This window comes from Passer domesticus, chromosome 1 (genome assembly GCF_036417665.1).
Source record: "Passer domesticus isolate bPasDom1 chromosome 1, bPasDom1.hap1, whole genome shotgun sequence".
Classification (NCBI taxonomy): domain Eukaryota; kingdom Metazoa; phylum Chordata; class Aves; order Passeriformes; family Passeridae; genus Passer; species Passer domesticus.
Window position 1 is genome coordinate 18,508,521 of NC_087474.1, and position 21,033 is coordinate 18,529,553.

At 37.0% G+C, this 21,033-nt stretch overlaps 1 protein-coding gene and 1 long non-coding RNA gene across 3 annotated transcripts in view; both read right to left on the minus strand.

Moving 5' to 3' along the window:
- The window catches only part of PLXDC2 (plexin domain containing 2), a 250,857-nt gene that overhangs the window by 207,616 nt on the left and 22,208 nt on the right, over positions 1-21,033 (minus strand). The gene's annotated exons all lie outside the window — the stretch shown is intronic.
- On the minus strand, positions 1,009-20,333 carry LOC135293855 (uncharacterized). 2 transcript variants are annotated; one of them, XR_010355948.1, is made up of 4 exons: positions 20,256-20,333; positions 19,577-19,672; positions 5,723-5,773; positions 1,009-1,181 (listed from the first exon to the last, which is right to left on the minus strand). It is a non-coding gene; the product is annotated as an uncharacterized LOC135293855 (long non-coding RNA). The 2 variants fall into 2 exon arrangements; XR_010355947.1 differs by having other exon boundaries at positions 5,708-5,773.

Genomic DNA, 21,033 nt, shown 5'->3' on the forward strand with positions numbered 1-21,033 from the left:
ACTAATTATGTGTCTCCCTCTCTGCAGTTACTGAATTTATTGATTGTTTTTACTGTGCTCATTTAATTTCTTTTCCACTATTTAGTTTGGCCAAGAAGTGGCTAAACACTTTGAATTGCAAATCACAGCTGCCAAAAACCAAACATACACTGTTTCTTGTGCATTTTCCACATTGCTTCCAAAAGCATCAAAAAATGTGCTTTCTAGAGACCATTTACCACCTTAATCCCATCTGCAGTATTGCTTGCACAGTGCATCTACAATTATTTCTGGGGTTTCCAAGCTTAAAGCCTTCTACTATTCCCCACACAATAATACTGTGGCTGCATTTTTTCATCTTCTTTCAAGATCCACTGAGAATGCAAGAGAAGACATACACACTCCAGGATGAGAACAGATTTTTTCAAGATAGGCTTCTGTGGCTCTAAATATGCTCTGTCTTCAATAATTAGTCATCAAGTTTAGAAAGCCTAGATCCTTCAAGTCCACTTCCCATAGCAAGGGCCAATTTTGGGCTGTCTTGTACTACAGTCGCAGATTTTTCCTCACAAATTATAGAACAAAGAAAGTTACTATCTTTGTGTAAAAAATTTTCAGGTAATAATTTTGAAGTTATGGAGTTAGCTGCATTCCCACAAGGCATATACATGCTTGTGAGCAAGTTTATTCAGAGAGAATAAAAGAAAGGCTAGCAACCATTTTGTTATTCAGAAGGCTCACACTTGCTCACTGCAGTTTCCTATTCTTGTTTTCAACTCTACTCCATGCTCTTCCTCTCAAAACTTCTGCAAGTCTCTCAGAGAGCCTGTGACCCCTGTGCAGCAGAGCAGAGGTCAGAGAGACCTAGGAGCTCCCTAGCTGGGCACATGTGCCACTGCAAGCAGTGTTATTGCTCATGGTGATGTCAGAACCCACATAAGAAGGGCAATCTCTGAACAGTGGCTCCAACCACTGCTCTCAGTGGAACACACTGGAGGCAGAAGTGAGCCAGACTTATAAACGGCTTTAATAAGTAGTTATTATTTCTGCTATTATTTCAGAAGAACTTTTGCTTACTGCTGCACTGTGCTACCAAGAACGCCTGAGGGAACTAATTTGGCTTTCCATGAAACGGGGCAGTCTGTTCAGACAGCACATCCTTCCGGACTCTTCCACACTCACAACTTGTTCAACCTGTTGGCCTGGGAAAAAAAAAATTGCAGGTATTTATCCTTCTTCTCCATCTCTCTCCAAACTTGTCAGGACTTCACCTAAACCAAATAAATTAGGAATCAGATTCTAGTCAAAATTACTCTTGAAAAGAAAAGTGCAACATAGTACCTCTCCTTTCTCAAGCCCTCTGCAAAAGAAGATTGTGAATTTTTTCTTCTAAACATCCCAAGAGTCCCATGAATGGGACAGGATATATAGCTTGAAGTCTTACTGGCAGAATTCACTTTTTTCAGTGGTTGGGTTTTCAGGGGTTTTTTTTGTAACTATAGGTGAGATGAGTTCAGTGAAAATGAAATTTAAAAACATGAAGGTATTTGGAATCTATCTGATGCAACAGCTGTCATTTCTATTATTTTCCACAGCATCTAGATATTTGTACTTTTAATCCTGTTCTAAGAACTCTGCCTCACTGCTGGGAAGAAATCTGTGGGCAAGATACGTCTGTCCTTCAAATTTCACTCTTTCTTAGCTGCCACATGCTGGCAGCTGTTGATCGAGAAATCAATGACAGAAAAAAATTCTGCCTTTTGTAACACTTTCCATACCACATATAGAAGTGGAAAATGCATATATAAAACCCCTAAAGAAATTATCTTTTGTTTCATCTTTCACTTTGTAGATTTGTCAGCCTACTGAATAACTAAACTTTGCAGAAATGCTGACTAATTCAGCTTGTGTTTACAATTCCTTCTTTTTTAACTAGCTGTAAGTCCAAATGCAGCAATAACAATTATTTGTTACCTTGGAAACACATGAACGATGCATTATGCCTTTCTCAGTGTATATGTGTTTTTCTATAATGCTGTACCACAGGTCTACCAAAGCTTGTAATTTACCAGTTGGAACGAACACAACCTTCTACAACTGAGTTGTTTACCAACTGCTGATGGCCAAATTTTTCTTTAACCAAGGTGCAGATGACTTTTGACAATTCTGCCTCTGACCAGTGTCACTAACATGTTTATGAAACAATGTGGTTTTTGTTTTCCCAGCAAATATAAAAAAAGATAGTTTCCCCCCCTTAATATAAAATAAAATATTTGCTAGAAGTTCTTATTTATCCTCATCATATCCAGAAATTCTTTGGCTTGGCAAATTGAGCTAACAGAGAGAGCATGTTGAAGGCCATTCCTAAACAATTTCCTTATATAAATTTTCATATACTTTAAAAGTATTTGCCTTTCCTACAGTGTATTTGCGACTCTATTGTTAAAGAGAAGTAGAATGTCCTTTACATTACTTCCACATAAATCATACCGCAGTAGCTACAGAAATATCAATCAAAATCATTGGTGTCAGAACAGACTAACCTCACAAGTCTCTCACACTATCAAAATAGCCTTACCATCCAGTCTAAATACACTCCTACCCATCAGTTTAGCACATTTGCTTTTTGATTTCTCTACCAAAATATCTAAAAACAGAAGAGTAGAGAACACCATTTTCTAAATGGCTTACATCCCATTTTCTAAAAGGCACAGACACGAACTACAGACAGGCTTGCCCCGCTCCAAGAGCTCAGGAAGAGCAGGGAAGCCTCGGGGTACCCACTGATGCTGGCACCTGTGCAAAGAGAATCCCGCAAAAGCGGGGAAAAAGTTCCCTGCATAGAACTTTGTGGAAACTGGGCCAAGATTTAAATAATACCTGGACCTCCCAGAAGGCATTATGTTACTTAAAAATATGAACAACCAAAAACCTAATTAGATTTGTAGCACAGTGTTCAGGCTCCCCAGGTACAAGTGAGGAGCTTTATAGCTTAGGCTGAAAAGCTACAGAATGCCATTTTACTGCTGCTCCATGGCTGGCTCCTCAGAATACAGTATTATACTAACAGGAGCAATTACACCTTCCTCTGAAGTTTCAAAAAAATCCTTTCTTTATAATCTGAATGGGTTTTATTAATAGTATTTATTACTGTAAGTGACACATGATAAAATAAAGATCCTGAAGAGTACAAAGTCTTTGACTGAGATGTACAAATAGACTTAGCAGTCAGGTCTCAAGTTCACATGCTATAGAAACAACACAATATATTTATGATATTATTAAGACAGAAAAATCCTTGATACATGCACAATGTAAAATCCTCACTTTTCTTCCCTGCCCATTATCCATCTAGATTTCCAAAGGTACTGTATGATAAATTATTCTAAACAGCAGGTGATTCTGTACTCTATACTGATAAAGAAGAAGGAAAGCAATTTCCCATCAGTTCCCAACCATCAATCCTTTTGAAAAATAAACTTGACTGTAAGCTAAAGGCCCAATGCCTGAACTAGAAAATATCCAAAGGGCATTCCAAGCTATGCCAGAGCAACTGCCATTTCTTATGTGAAATGTGATTTCTAAAAACTTTCTAGTTGAAAAAGGCTTTTAGTAAGGTAATAATTACCCAATGCATACACAAAAAAGGGGAAAAATATTTTCTCATTAGTTTCCTTATTTTCAGAAAAAAATTCTCACTCCTCTAAATGAGATCAATCAATTTTTTTTCTCTGCACTAGGATTTTTTTGATGATCAGGTCTGACTATCAACAGTTATGTTGATTTGTGAAGAACTTGAAAAGATGGCAAAAGTAGAAAACATTCACCTTTCAGAAAGTAATACTGTACTCTATTATATACTCTCCAATGCTTATTGATCATCTCCTTACCTACTTCAATAGGAAAACATAATTAAATTTAAGTAGGGTACTTGCTATTTTTCACAGCTTGGGATCCTCTGCAGTGGCCCCACCTGACATCATTATTAATATAAAAAGATACTCAACAACAAAAGTCAAGGACAGAAGGTGACTCTCCAGTTTGATTCTGCCTTTTTTCCTGGACAAACCTGCTGCTAGCTTCCGAGAATTCAAGATGTTAATGCCAAACAGATTGACATTTTGAATGACTATTGTTTTAGGCAGACAAATCTCTCCATGAGCTGGACCTACAGAGGTATCATATTCCAGAAAAAAGGGTTATGATTTTTGCACAGATGTGCAACTGATTATTATGGGCACCCCAAATAACTCAGAACCCTCTGATTTGTCTTGATCATATCACAGGTCAGGTAAGGACAACAACAAACACCTACCACTAAGAAATAAAAATCTGTCTCTGTGGTGGAGTACTCAAACTAAGAAAAACTGATTGATGGTTCATAAAATAGGATGCTAACTAGGATTTGCTAAATTAAGGCAAAGTGTCCAAGTCTTTAAGAGCAAAAATAATATCCACACCTCCTCTTTTGGAGTTGTGCATAACCACTAAGAGTTGGTAAATTTATATTTCCCAGATTTCACCAAGGCAGTATTCACTAAAGAAGGTACTCTAGTCAGTGAGCCTCAAAAAATCCTTACCTGCAAGTAATTATCTGGCCTGCTTACTCCTATCATGTCTACTACCTTCATTGCTTATTTTCTTCTAATGAAAATCAAGGGACACTTCAAGAAGAATAATTTCCTTTACTTGTCAGCTCCTTTTGCCTTTCCCTTTTATTAGCTCTTGCTTATGCCTGCTGCTCCAAACAATCCTCCCAGCACAAACATCTCAGAGCTCCATTCTAGCCTGAATAATATGCTACATAAATAAACAAATAGGAGACTGAAAAAGTCCTAAACTGCCTCTCCCTGGGAAGTGAGGGGTGCCCAGCAATGCACGTCAGGGCTGTCACATTCACTGTGAGAGATGGAAGGTGGGAATCAAAACCTTGACTTATGTCTCTTATTGGCCTGAGAGATTTCAAGCACAGCAAGACTCTGTTGAGTTTGCATTTCAAGAAAGCCTGCTTCATTGAGAGTAATTAACATTGCAGTGTTTTTTCTCTAGATAATGACTCTTTCCCTTGCCTCTGAACACTGCTGTGATTTTACTGACAAGGTTCCTTCCAAGCTCTGCATCATGCCACCCATGTGGAAGTATAGCTGTTGGACCACTGGCATCTTAAAGACAGAGGGGACAGCTCTGAGAAAGGTCTGGAGTGACCAAAGTGTAATCCCAAATGGAATCTGGATGATTTGGTCAGATTTGTGTCTAAAGATGGCAATGCTCAGCATTTTGTTAGTCATTACTTTGCTTTAAAATAACCAAGAAGCCAGTACCTAACTCAGTGAGCTAAGACTCTGAAGGCTTTAATGTAGAGATATATACAACATTTCATTATCAAACATTACCAGATGAAGCCCTCCTTTAGCTAGTGTACATTTTTGAAGGATAATTTTCTAGTTTTCAAGCACATTGCCTGTAAAACAGATATATCCTATAGCTATCTCTCACATTGTCTTTACATTGTCAAATTCAGACATGTAACATGATTTGCAAAAGTTAACCAGAAGTGTGGCATGAATTTAGATGCTTAAATATGCATTTAAGAACCAGATCTTTTACCCTACCTCGAATGAAGAGACAAGTATAAATAATCTGGATAGAATGATACATGCCTTATCATTTTCTTCATGCAAAGATTTAATATATGTTTTTTACAATGTAATTCAAGACAAAGACATACATAACTCCCAAATACATTACTACTTAGCAGCTGTGTATCTCCTCCCATCATCCTGAGCGTTGGAAACTGAAAAAACAAACATATTGGCTTGTTATCCTTTAAAAGGCATTGATGGATACACTCTTTTTTCCTACTGTTTCATCTGTCAAGCATTAATCACTGCCTTAGTTGCAAATGAAACTTTCATTGGACAATTATCATCTTGGTCTATACTAAATTCTACCTTTGGTCTATACTACCAATTCTACTTGGCCTATACTAAATTCTACCTAAATTCTTGCCTATTCTGCAGGCAATACTACCTTTGCTCCATGTATTAGGCAAAGGTAGCATTGCCTGCAGAATACAGCAATAATATACTATAAAATGTGAAACCTAATGAAAGAAGTGTTTCTTGTACCATCATACTCCTGGATTTAACCAGTGTATAGAGAAGAAATGCCTGATGTCTATCCCTGACAGGTCCCACTATTACTTCAGTGAAAACAGAATGTTCTCTTGGCCCTAGAATACATGCACAAACCCCAAACATACTGCTTCTTAATCTTTTTCAATTGAGAAGGGGGGAAAAACCCCTCTTTCTTTACCCCCAGAAAACCTATAACCCCTGTGGTACCCCCTCACATACTTTTTGAAATTGAAAGTAAGGAGACATGAAGCAATAATGGAAATTAAATTCTGTTCCTAAAAGAAATACAAAGCAGCTTTAACTCTTTTAACTGAAGATGAAACAAAATATCAGTGATATAGTGATCAGTATACTTCTGACTATGCTTAGCAATAGACTTTGACAAGACAGAACCAGCATTAACATTGGAAAATTACTGTCTTAACTTTATTTCCCCCACTGTTTTCTTATATGCAAAGGGATGTTATGGTGCTCCTATGCGTCAGCAAGATTTGTACAGCTTCCTGATTTTTTGGATGAAGAATGATCACAGTGAGTGAGCAAAATCATGCTAAATTAATGAGGAGTCAGTAACACACATGCTGACTAGAGTATCTGGCCCAATCTTTCATTCTCTACTACACGAACTGCAATTTCTGGCCAAATCTGCTGTCTGTACAAAACAGGCAGAAAGGAAAAAATGTTAGGTGTGTGCCAACCTCTCCAGCCCTGCAGTGACAAGATGTCACCTGGCAGCTGTTTCTCTAACTCCTCCAATTAAGTATTCTTTTGAACTGGAATTCATGCAAATGTTTATGTCAATACAACTTTAGAACAAACATCTAATGGAGGTGAAGCAAAAGCCTTCAAAATAAATAATTTAAGTTTGCCCCTGAGACAATGAATGGAAAGACAAGGGAAAAAAAGCCCAAAACCCAAAAATTCCTTTTTTCCTGCCATTTTTTTTCCCTCAGAAGCTATGAAAAATCAAAATTTAACATTAATATGGATGGAGCTACTCATCAGCTTAAACAATTTTAGCTAGAGCTTTTTCTGCCAGTCTTTATGGGTAGCCAGGGAGAATCTTCCACAATCTCAAATGTTCTCTGTGCCTGAAACAGGCAGCAGATTAGAAGCTTTCATTGGTTCAAATAAACAAAATTAAATAGCAATACAGGTTGAACAGGAAGCTTTAGCAGCTGGGACAGGCATCAGGTCATTCAACATGGTTCAAAACTTTGATAGTATCTGAAGTCCACATGGGGAAAAAAGCATTGATTAAATTAACTACAAATAAAATGGCAGAAATATTTTCAGTATTTTTTTCTCCCTATGAAGATTGCTTTCAAACAATGAAATTGAAATAGTATCAAGTTTGGCATATAATGAGGTTGGCATTAATACTAACTAAATCCTTCAGATGTCTAATGTTGAGATGAGTAATTTTCTTCATAGCATATTCATATTGGAAAAATCTAAATTGGTTCTCTCTTTTTTTGATCTTTTGTTTTTCTCTTGTGATGGTTTCGCTGCTTGCATATTCCAGCATTATAATAATGACCTAGATGAGAGGGTGGGTTGTGCAATTCTCCTATCTCTTTTTTAAAACCTGTTATTATTTGAGTTTCAGTTCTCTGATTGACTATTGGATCATGCCTAGAAGCAGAATCCCACAGCAGAAGACACAACAAAACTTAGGCACAAATAGCAGCTTTGAACCAAACAAAAGAAACACAACAGGCTGTCAAAATGTGAAAGTTTAGCCTTATGGGATCCTCACTCTTGTTTTCACTCAGACAAATAAAAAAATGCCATGGAATTGTATGCCAGATGAAGTGAAAGACAGATTGCCATTTTACTATAAAAAAGTCTTTGCTAAGTACTAAATCAATACTGAGAAAAAGCAAAATTACAGGTAAGAAAATTATTTTTTCTTTTTTTCTGTGTTATATCCACTCTTGTGGGCAGAAGTAATAATTCATGGGAAATAGCAAAGAATGACCATCATTTATCAACTACACAGAAATGGTGATGAAAGAGTAAAATAAAATAACTCTTCCTTCCTCTCCGAACCTCAAAAAGGCCTGTTTTGACGATTTTTCAGTAAATGAAAATTTGTGAAAGACTTGTTTTTTTCTGTATGCAAAAAATTATGGGTTTTTTTCCCAATTTATACCATATAATTTCTGTGTACATATTAAATATTCTTGGAAGAGCAAGATACAGAGGGGAATTTTAGACCTCAGCTTTCGTACAGACATCGCTTTTCATGCACAAAGCAGATAAAGTGTGTATCTATGCAAAGCTTGATTTCTATTAGTAGTAGGCATCTTCCTTTCAAAGGTGCTTCTGAGAAGACTGAATGATTTGATGTCTAAATATTATATTTAAATACAGTTGTGGAAAACCGATTTTTCTCCACCCAGAAGCATCATACCTCCTCATAATCATACACCTGGCAAACTGAAATCTGAAATGATACTCCCAGATTGCCACTTCTCCTGCCTGAAAACAATGGAGCAATTTGGTCTGGCAAATTACAACACAGTTTTATATAGATTTTTCATGAAACCACCATATAACATAGGGGAGGCAAATAGGCTTCTTTTAGGTCTTATTGGTTTAGACAGACATTATTGTCAAGACTACTCCCAAAACAAAACAAAATGCCTTTCAAAACTTTGGAAAAAAAATTCATATCACCACTAGAAAAAAAACCAAAACAAAACAAAAAAAAAGGTAAAATAATCATATGCTTTTGGTTGAAACCCCCCATGTGATGGAAAGGCCTAAGAAGCTACAGGAAGGTTTTTTTAATATATCAAACCATTAATACTAGTTAGTAAGTTGAAAAAAACCAAAACACCTCTATTACTGCTATACACCTTAGTACATGCTCCCTGACTGGTCTGAAAAAAAAAAATTAATGAATAGCATAATGGAAAGGGGAAGACATGGAAGAGTGAAGATGAAGCACAGCTAGGCATGGTGGGGGTAGGTTTACCAGACCAGGCTTTCAGAAGCCATGTCTCACTAAAGCTCCTTCAAAAAAGAGTTTATTCTAAGTTCTCTCCCAAAGGCAAGTAATATCTTAATATCTTCATTATTGTCCCTCTAACTACTAGACAAGACACTCCCACGATGCTTTACACTACATTGCCAGATATAGCCATAGTTCATACCCTATGCATTACTCATGATGGCTTGAATATAGAGAAAAAAAACTTATAGTTTTTCATGAGAAGATTTCAAATTCAGATTAATTTTCAAAAGATGAGCATACTTACATAATTGACCACCAGACTCTGAGGGAGGAAAAATGGGTTTGTTTCAGTTTTTTGTTTGATTTGGTTTCCTTTGTCTTGAAAAGGCATCAATAAATAATAGAGAATAAAAAGAGTTCAAGGGAGGATTGAAGATGAAAAAATAAAATAATTCATTTAGAAAGGACTTGAAAAATATTTAACTGAAGGTTTTTTAGTATCATCAAAGTGCAAACAAAAAAACCCTGCACTGTAACTATTTGTATAAGAAATAGTAATTAAGAAAATAAGTTAAATGCATCTGTAAAGAAAGATGTTTGCTCCATCTCTCTCAGCTTTGTGATAGATCTATCAAATACTGAATCAGGCCCTCAAAAATAAACAAATTTTAAATCTACTAATTCATGGGAGACCAGGATTTTGTCAAATTCTTATGTAATCAAACACAACTGGTCTAGAATATATATTAAGTAATAATCTGCAGGTATTCTGTCCAGTCTCCACTGGCTTTCTCAGGGAGCATATTTGCCAGATAAAAGTTCGGAGCCAGGGCAGCTGTCTGAATTCTGAGCCAGAGTGGTACTGAATAATACAATACAGAATGTGAGTCCAATCAAAACTCTTTTGGGTTATACAAGGTACCACACTTGCTAAATAAAATATGAATTCAATTATTTTGTTTGTTATTTAAAGAAGTAGTACTTCAGGATTGGCTGAGCAACAAAAGCAACAAAGTTCTTGTTCAACAAAACAACAGTTATCCCAGAGGAGTAATTGCAATATGTGCTCTAATTCTCAAATTTGAAACTCAGGGTGATTGCACAACCTGTAATTCAGAACATCTGAAGGACACTCACAAACATATCCATTATTTACTACTCTGAGGAAAAGGCATGAACAGGTCTGGCACCTTTGAACATCTGAGTTCCAGAGTCAGATTGTATCACAAATAAGACCAAGGCTTTTGCCACTAGCCTAGCCAGGAGCCCATTCATATAACACTGCTCTAGTTCTGATTGATATGTTTTTATTTTTAAGAAAAATTCCCATGAGTCTTAGGTTTTATAAAGTCCCTGGATTTCCATCTACAGCACTGAAGGCAAGGATATAAATGAAGAAAGGTCCCACTATTATAAAAGGAGATAAAGACTGGAGACAAAGACTTGACCTCCTACAAGATATTAGCAAGGTTTCTTGACTCAGGGGAACCTGAACTTTACCCTAAGGCTCTTCTGACAGCACACAGACTCAGACTGTCATAGCTGACATTCTAAAATGGAAAGACAAACAGATAAAAACTGTTGCCCAGCTGTTGGGATATCAACTCAAATGCAACCATTCCAACTAATCTTTGCTCTGGGTCTATTGAGATGATGTCATGGATTCCTCTGCCTCAGTCACAAGGACCATTTAAGCAATAAGAGTCATGATTTGGCCAACAGTATTTATTCAGCACTAAAGTCAACCAAAATGCCTCAAACTAAAATTATTTGAGAAACGTAAAAGTGAGTATCTTTTCATATATTTCACAGAATGTGTAGAAAATTGAGGAAGCAGAGATATATGACGTGCTTCTGCATGAAAGAAGATTCAATTAAACCTCAGATATTCTTGCCAGATATTTGTTTAATACATTCTCAAGTATCTCTACCAGTGGAGACTTTCCAAGTCATTAAGTAATTTACTGTAGAGCTTAAACTGCTCATTCAGCCACAAGGGTTTCCCTAACCCCATAGTCTGATTTACCTTACTGCCACCTAAATCCTTCACTGCTTATCCTATCCACAATGGACAGGAAGAGAAAACTACTGCCTTTCCCTTTGCAACTGTATTTTAAGCACTTGAAAAATAATTTTGTAGTCCACTTCAGTCTGATATCATTTTAGTAAACAAGCCCCTTTCACATTTCTCTCTACTTTCCAGACATGTAAGATCCCATTTGCTACATATTTGCTTTCTCCTTTGGTCTGGTTAGATGGCTTATGTCCTTCCTGACGGATACAATCTGCAAGCCTGGATGCATGATTCCTGTTGAGAATGTATGAGCTCAGAAGAGAATAAACAGCCTTATCTTCTTTTATTTTTCTCTTCTTAACATCCATTTTAGCCTTTAGAACTTCAAATATGAATCCTCTTCCTCACCCATCTTTCTCACTCCTATAATGCTTTGGTCACTATTCTGAGAAAGACACTCTAACAAAGTTTCACATAGAATTGGCTTCTATTTCTTTCATAATGCTGCTCTCATTTGTCATGATCATCCCAAATACAACACCCTATTGTACTTTTAAGCCTCTCACCTTTGCCTTTCATCTGCAAATTCGGTAAGTATTTCTCAGTTGATATCATGAAATTGCTCTTTTCTATAAGTTTCTTTTCAGTGTTATAGAATCCATAGCTCTGGAACAAAATATACCTATTTCCCTTCCATTTTATCATGAACACTTCCTCTCCCACCAGACATACTGTCACCCAAGTAATGTTCCTGGTTTTTATAATGGTGCTATAAAATAAGTACTAAACCTCTCATTGCTGAAGGAATGTTATGACAGTTTGCCTCTACTATCTTTGTTATTTTGTAACTGAAGGCAATATTTGCCTCTGAAAGCCTAAAATGTTTCTAATGTTGTATAAGCACGGCATTGTAGCTGTTCCTTATTGCAGTTAATCCGCTTGATATCAATGCAGCTGTTTACAGGAGTTACACAACTGATCTCAAAAAAACCCATTATTTGTTTGGTCATGAAGTTAACACATGCATAATACAAAACTAATAATGACATATTTTTGGAGCAAAGCTATGCATGTTTCTTGCTCAAAGTCCCTAGTCTGTCGGGCTGCACTGCCTAGTATCACCATGTTTGTGGGACCCAACCTTCATGCAAACAAAAGTGATTGCTTCAAATGATCTTTCTTGTAGCAAAGGCCTGAATGATGGGTCAGCAATTTCATTAACATATCCTACTCTGGTGTGAATACTCTTAATTGAAGTATGGAGAGGGCCTAAAGACATTTCAGATGGGAGGTTCTGTGAAATAAGGCATGTAATTAGGGAATGTTTCAGAATGATTGAAAGGGTGTTTTTCATCAACACCATCTTCGCTGTTTGAGGCCATTCACTGAACTTTGCAGAAAGGACTTTCTGAACAAGAAGAATGTGGAGCACAGCTATTATTACTGTCAAGTATGACACATAGGTGAGAAACAAAGTCTATCCCTCCATTAGTTAGAAAATCACAGCTCTGGCTAATAAAAGCTCTACATTTCATCTGTAGCCTATACTACAGAATTCTTTAAAACTATTAGCAGCATCTTCTGTTTTTCTCAGAATGAAAGCTGATAAATTAGCAACAGAGGGAAGAGCTCCTAAGCTAGACAGTTCACTTTTGAGTCGTTATATAAATGACCTTTCTGAAATGTGTCCAAGATTTAAACTATTCTGATTAGTTGATGTGTGTGGAACTGGCAACAAGCCTTTTCACTGTTGTTTTCATTGTAATTATTATTCTTGTTTCACTGCATATTTTGATAGCATTTCTCAAGTGTCTAGTTATAAATCTCTTCAAAGCCTGAGGACGTTTGAATCAGTAGAGGTAAAATAAGAACAGATCCCAGCTGATATAGTCCTTGCCTTTTCTGTACATCTATTTTTGAAGTTGAAAATAAGTGTCTTCCTATATCCAACCCAGAACTGATCAGAATGTGCTTTAAAAAAGGAAGAGGGATGCTTTCAAGCCTATCCATTACATTTATATATCACAAAAGGATGTATAATTCAGAACAAAAAAGTGATGAACACACAATTTGTTTCTTTTTGTTAGACTACTTTTTTAAAAATTAACTGTAAAAATAGCATTTCTAATAGCCATCATCACCACACATTTTCCCATGTAGATAACAGCTCTCTCCAGATTCAAGAAAGCTCTAATAGATCTCATTTATCTAATCTTTCAGAGCCAATTAATTTTACCAGAAAAATATTCATCTCATATCCTCAAACATCAAACCTTTCGCATTCCCATAACTCATCTCCCCAAACTGCTATCAACTCTGCAACTGGAGTTTGTGTCTCTTTGTTCCCACAGCTCTTTCAAACACCACTTCAAGTCCCATCACTTCTCATTAACTAGTAACTTCTCCAAATCTCTTTGATAGAAGAGTTAAATCCCGCAAGCCAAAACTTTGAAAATTAACATTTATTAATCCATGTTTCACTGTGCTCTGCATTATCTGCCACAGAAACTGCTGTCTCAGTTCCTAACATGTTAAATGACTTTAGAACATTTCAGTTTACTCTGTAAAAATCATTCCTTTGCATCCTGTGCTGCCTAAGAGTGACACAATGCACAAGATATTCCTCTAACAATATGGTATGGCATGCCATGGAAATCCAGCTGTGAAGTATTTGATAGATGCCGCAAGAAATGTTTCATGCTGTATGATGAAAGCAAATATAAGCAAGCTTTTAATAACTTGCACCACATCTTGCTTTTTTTCTTGATTGCACACATCCAAATAGATAGAGGACTTAACTCTGGTGGTTTTGAAAAATAAAGCTAAAATAATCTTAAATTAAATAGACCTTTATACTGAAGTAAAAAAAAAAAAATCTAGGTATAAATATACCTCATTATAGAACTTGAGTTTCCACTTCAGTGCATCCAAGTGGAAATACATGGTTAGCAACTGACAAAGATGCCAACCACAAATTTTGGTAAAGAGAGCTCCAAAAAAACTTTCTTATTCCCCTAACACCATTTTCCTCAATCAATTGTCTAGAACTAAATGGCCAGACAATAACTATGTATATGAATGTCATGAATGTCACCATAACATCAAGGAGGTGAGAAAAAAGTTCTTAATTACCAAGAAGTTAGATTACTAACTGAAAAATTCTCTACGTGAAATACAATACAATAGCAAAGATAAAAATGGTGAGTGGGCTGAGGCACTCAGGGAGCAATTCTAAGAGCTACCAGTACTGACAGACTTCCCCTAGACAGAAGATGATAAATGTGCAGAGGAACTGTTTGTAAACTGAAAAATCATCCAGCAGATTAGGCAGAAACAATTTTTTCTTAGGATCTTAGCAGGGTTTTGTTTTGCTTCCTCATCTGACAGTACTTTCAATTATTGAGACAGAATGACAAAGGAGCATATGTGCTCAATGATCAGAGGACCTGCACCACCAAACTGGGCATCTGCTACTCATTTCCAAAGGATGCTGCAAGTGAGACACAAGTGAAAACCAGAATACTGAATAGTCCTGATCCAGGCCAGCTGGAGTAGTACCAAGCAATTGGGCTATTTTCAGAGGAACTTAACACAAGTGGTCTATAAAAGTAATTTGTACCTGGGACTGCACCCTGTAATTGTTTCATTGTATTTGATTAGCAATGTTACAGAGATGATTTAGGCATACATATGGCCAAAAACAGACCAAAGAGTGACTGTAAATGGTGATTCCATTTATCCTTGGTCTTGCTCCCAAATAGAGTTAAAGTGCACTATCTTGACCCAGCCATTAATCTGTGAACGTATGACTAGATCTGGAGGAATTGTATCCTTGAACACCAAATTTATGAAGCTGAAGGGTCTCCTCTGACTTGATTTCATTCTAGCCTGATTTGCACCTGCTCCATTCTGTCCTGAATTGCTCATTCATTTTGGAAAATGTTGTGGCTACCTACTGCATGCACCAGCTGTAACTGCAGCTGTTATTTCTGTTGTCCTTTTTCACACCAAAAAAAAAAAAGTGTCTTTTTTATTCTGTCTTCCCATGTTAACTGACAGCCCTGGAAAACACATTTTGCAAACAAAGTTCTGAAGTATTGGATCAATTTGATTAATTATATAATAGTTGTTCAGTGGCAGAATCACTAGGGTTGCAATGTTACCTACAACTCTTTTTGACTGCACAGCATTTACAGAAAAGATGGTCTCCAATTTTTTTTCATTAAGTCTAACAAATATTTTTCTTCTTCTTTCATTGTTTTAGCTAAATTCCTGAACAACCTTCTTAATAATTCAGTAAGAAGGACGTAATTTCTCAGGTTTTATGGAGACAGTAGCTCTTCATAAATGTGTGCTAACACAGCTTCTACTAGAAACCTTTGTAATTTCACCACATTGAGGGAAAAGAACTCCTTTTCATGGAGAACATGGGTACCAGTGAGTTTCTTCAAAATGGTGAATGGAATCACAGAATTGCAGCAACTGAAGTCATATGGGACTTTCAGGAACATTTGGTCCAAAACCTGGCTCAAAACAGGTCTGTGTAGAACAGGCTGCTTGAGTCCATGTCCAAGTGAATGCTGAGTCCCTCTAAGGGCAGAGGTACTACAACCTCTCCATAAATCCTATTACTTTCTTTGATCATTTTCATGGCAAACACAAAAATCTCAAGAACTAATCAGAATATTCTACATTAATATATTTTCTTACCCAAAATTTTAAAATCTATGACCGATTTAAAGTCACACTAATTACAAAAAAATCAACTTCTTATTCATTGCTTTGTGCCCCTCAAACCCTCAAATGCAAAGTTTGATTTGAATTTCTTTCCTCTCTTCACTGACTATCTGAGTGACAAATTAAGTTATATAAATGAAACGCATACAGGAATTCTGTACAGATGCAGAGGGAAAAAAGGATCCAGAATAGAGCATGAACATGGCACTACATTATCCCACAGACTGAATAAGCCTGATAATTGTCCCTAAACATTATTGCAAAAAAGGTCATTACCCTGTCCCCTTCTAGTCCAATATACAGCACACAATAAAATCACATGTTATCCTGTTCTGATCATCAGGATGACTGGGAGTAACACAGAAGAAAGAAATCAGATTTTCAACTTACCTTCACCTCCAAGTAGTGGTTTTTTTTTTTTCCTTACAACTACTGCAGCTAAGGCTCTAAGAGGCCCGATAAACATTTCCAGTCTTGGGTAATACTAATTTAGTAGTGTCAAAGTAAATACCGTGTATGTCTACCCACAGACATAAACAAAGATAGCTGAAGAGTATTTTCATTTCCTTGAAAATACTCTCATGCAAATGGGACCAAATGCAGATGTAAAGGTAAGAACAGGAGGCTGAACAGAGATGAGACTGTAAACTGTTATCTGGTTTATCTGGATCCATTTCAGCACCTTGAAAGATGGAAGAGTTGGGTGGTTGATTTGTGGGGTAGAAATCATCCCTTAACAAAAACTTTTAGATCCTTAACATCTCTCTTAAAGGCAGCATAACTTCAGTTGCCAGTGCTGGTTTCATTGACTTATTTTAGCTGCTAATTTAAGCTAATTGTAGAGCAGGTCACATTTAAGCCACTGGAAAAAAAGCCCAGCCAGTACTTTTATGGTGCATGACCAAGATCTGAAAGTAAATAATAAAATCATTAATTGAATTCATTTAAAAGGAAAAAACAGCAAGAAGCAAACACAACCCAGGTATGGCTATTTGGAATTAAGTCTAATTTTTCTAACTGGTTCCCAGGTAAACACAGTGTCCATTGCTTTCTTAAGCTTTATAAAACCCAAACCACAAAGCATCTCCTGTTTTCTCACACTGCCACACTTGGCTTGGCCTTTGTAATCACAGAATTTGGGTTGCAATTTGCAGACATGTACTGGCATTTTTCGTATCTGTCCTTTCTCTTCCTTAACAACATGGAAGACATCTATAAAACCAGACCTGAGAACTGAAGCAATGCTTCCTCTGAGTGCCATGCAAAAAGTCCATTATCATCAGAAGGCAAATATGCTGCTTTTTTCCTGTAAATGGGGGAATTCAAAACATGAAAAAATTAACACATTCCTGGGAGTATGAGTGCACTCAACCCAAAAATACTTGCTAGAGAATACAGCATCTTCATTTTATATTCATGATATGTAGGGAGTTAAAACAGTCACTACCTTATTTATTTATGTGCAACAATAAACATCCTTTTCCAGGCAGCACCAGGCACACCAGAAAATAGCGTTCTTTCTTTACTTCTATTCTGGCTCAAGATTGAGAAGAAAAAAATCCCAGCAGTGTGGCCTAAGATAATTAAAACACGATAAAATATAACTCAGCTTTACAACTAAAGTAATCTGTTCAAGAGTGACAAGATGACAAAGCTCTGACACCTACAATGCCCAAACAGGCAACATGTCCAGACTAGGCAGAGCACAATGTCTGCTGTTCACAAAGCTATGTGAAATGCTTACTGAGACCTTGGATAGAAAAGTTTACCTAGTGCATTCCTTCTGTTCACCCACCATCAGGTTCACTAAATTGAACAGGCTGTGAAATCAATGGCAATTGTTCATTTGTAGGAGAGGCACAAAACTGTTTTATATAAAAGAGACTGAACTGCCAACATTTCAATGAATCTGAAAGAACTTAGCCAAAGCCATTGACCCAAAAAGACAGTCAGCACGCAGTGGTGAGCACTCAGTGCTCCCCCCTAGAGAAATTGTTTAGTAATGGTGACATAACCCCTGGATTCTGGGTCATCAGATATAAAATATCATTACTGTTCAGTAACTATTCAGTGACTCAGAGGACACAAGAAGAGTTGGCAATCACGGTCCCTTTTTCCTGTGCTTGTGATGAGCAATTTCTGGCTAGACAAGTGGTTCTCTACAGTGGCAGGCCAGAGGATGCCAAGTCTATTCTATTCCAGCCAAGGACTCACACAGGTATTTCAATAGGATTACCCGAGAGCTTGACAATTGATTACAAGTTTGAAGGTTATGTTGGACTGGAACCAAAGTGCTCAGCACTAAATCTCTCTTGATGAACTTCTCTGTATAAACATGTGTTGAGGAAAAAAAGGAAAAAAGAGAAAGACCTAGATCCTGAACGGTGTTTAGACACCAAAACTATTAAATACCAAAATCCCATGGATGCTGTAACATCCTTAAATATCTTCAAAGATATGTGGCAAAACCACCCTCTATGCTCCCAACTACTGTGTTTGCTGTGAGCCTCAGCAAAGAGGCCATCGACAGAACAAAGGTGCAGAAGGCAAATCCCACATGGCAACCTGGCAGACTAGAGAGAAACACCATAGTTTACTGTACCATAGCTCAGACTCTTTTGTAGCCATCTGAATTTATGCTTCTCCAATTTGGCTATTAACCATAAGCATTAAAGACTCTTGGTGGCAAAAAAGAAAATGCTTCCTATACTACAACTGCCCTGCAAAAGTAGTCATAGTTTAATCACAGTTGCAAAACAGCCAATACATTACATTGAGTTATATTCATCACTTTGCCTAATCTATATTTTCCTAATATACTTTATTTATAGAGACTTCTTTTAGTTTAACTAAAACTCTGTTATAGCTGCATGCCAAGGAAAAAGCCATACTGGCTCCTTACATGGATAGTCACGTAGCACTTCCATCTGTGGAACATGTTTTCTCTGTAATTTCCCTTTCAGCATGGAGTCTTTGACATGCAGAAGAATGGACAGCACTTGTCAAACTATGATTACTTCAGAAATTGAAATACATAAAATAATAACCAAGGCAATCAAATGCACACACAACTATCATTTGCTTGGAACACAGACAAGCAGATAGTAAATGATTCAATTTATAATTAATTCAGAGAAAGAAGGAGGAGTTGAAAAAAAACCCTATATAAATCCATTCTTCAGGACTTGGCAGAAAATAATGACTGAACAAGGATCTCAAAAGGAAAATTAATGAATGACAACAAGAGCAGCACATGTGTAACGTGAAGATAGACAACAAGAAAATTAAACATGTTGCTTATGGGAAAATAACCACCTTCTCCTTATTTTGCTCAGGAAAAACCACATGGTTCCTAATGGAATTCAAGGCTATTATTCAATCAGAAGATTCTCATGAAGGCAGAAACTGTGAAAGTATGCTTCCTAAAGCAGAGCCCCAGGAGATAATTGAAGCCCTAGAATCATAGCAGTGATTTTTGTGAACACTCATCCCCAGGCTACCTTAAAAAAATCCATCAGACAAGAACATCCAATGCAGCAACATAAAGGTTACAGTCAGTGAGATGTAAATAAAGAAAGGGGAAGAAAATAAAATGCCTAAAAAATATTTGTGGAAAATTATGGGTGAGTACTTGCATATGTACACACACAAATTGAACTTTGCTATATAAACCATATATCTGAAAAAAATAACATTTAAAAAAATCCTATTTCCCTTTTGAAAGTACTATCCAGAAATTTCACATACCTTAGCAGTGTTTTAAGAGCCTTTCAATATCTGCAGTTTTCAGAACCCAAGCACAGTTTTCAAGATCACACTCAAGCAGATTTGCTAAAAGGAACACTGAAAAAGATGGACTTGACATGTAGGAAGGCCACAGATGTCACAGCAATCCTGTGTGAAGAGCCCCAACCTCTGGTCTAAAACGATGGAGACTTAAATGGAAGCCACTCTGACAAAGCAGCTCCGAGCCTGACAATTCACACATTGCAATGATCTCTCTAAAAGCAAGAAATATTTTTATGGAAGTTATAAAGGGGAGAAAACAGGCTTTATTGATTTAAAAATTGATAAATCCTGTGAGAGCACAGAACTGGAGAGAGAAGAAAACAGAACAATTGTTTTCTTCCTAGGTCAGTACTGAAATCTGTAGTCTTCTCAGTCATGCAGCCATTTCTCAAGGACATCCAGTGATAAATCAAATTATTAGAAGAGCCTCATACTCCAGCCTCATACTCCACAAGACCCCACTTTGTGCTCCTCTCCCAGATGGCAACACATAATGGTGTGCTAACCTTATTTTTTGCCATCGAAGTTCCCCCACCACCAAAGAACTTAGTCACCACTGCTCTGAGGTTATATACCAGGGACAGAGCTGTGTTTCCAGCATTTGTTAGTTAGTGCTACATATGACCACTGCACTTACCAAAGCTGGATGGCAACCCTGTGAAAATTCCATCATCCTAAGTCCTGCAGCCAGAGGGGCTGATGCAATTTTTTTCCTAAGGGAAAGAAATTTCAGCTGTTCTTCAGTTCCAAGCTATACGGAATGCACACCATACATCATACATGATGCAAAACCAGCTCCCGCTGCAGCAGGGTGAAGCACCAGCAAGGAAGGGCTAGAGCAAGGATTGTCAGCCTAGGGTATAGCGCATAAGCTGGCACAGTCTAATTTATGAGCTAACAAGTCTGTGGAGAGACCTTAAAATAGGGAAGCTATACAAACCATTCAAAGTACCTAAGACCCAGAGAGCAAAGGAGGCCAAACAATGGCAAGAAATTAAATAAGTTTAATATACTACTGGGCACTCACAGATAAGTGCCATTAGTTCCCACATACTTCATTTTTTAAAAGACCAATTATAGAACTCCTGCCACTGAATAAAGATTGTGGCTTTTACTGTGGCTTCTCAGGGAGAAAAAAAATTAGTCTGGACAACTTAGAAATTATATAAGCAAATAAATAATGCCAGTATTATTATTTCTTAACAAATCCCATGATTTCTTGAGCCTCATGGCATTTAATTTTGGAGTATGTTGCATGACAAAGCTTGGTTCAAGAAGGCAGGGATACAAGGCTGTTATCAGCTGCATTGGAAAAGCCTGAACACTGTACCAGAGTTAATTTATTGGTTACTCAATCTTCACACTGGTATAGGAGATATATATTCCAACATCACCAAAGCAAATCTAAAAGTTAC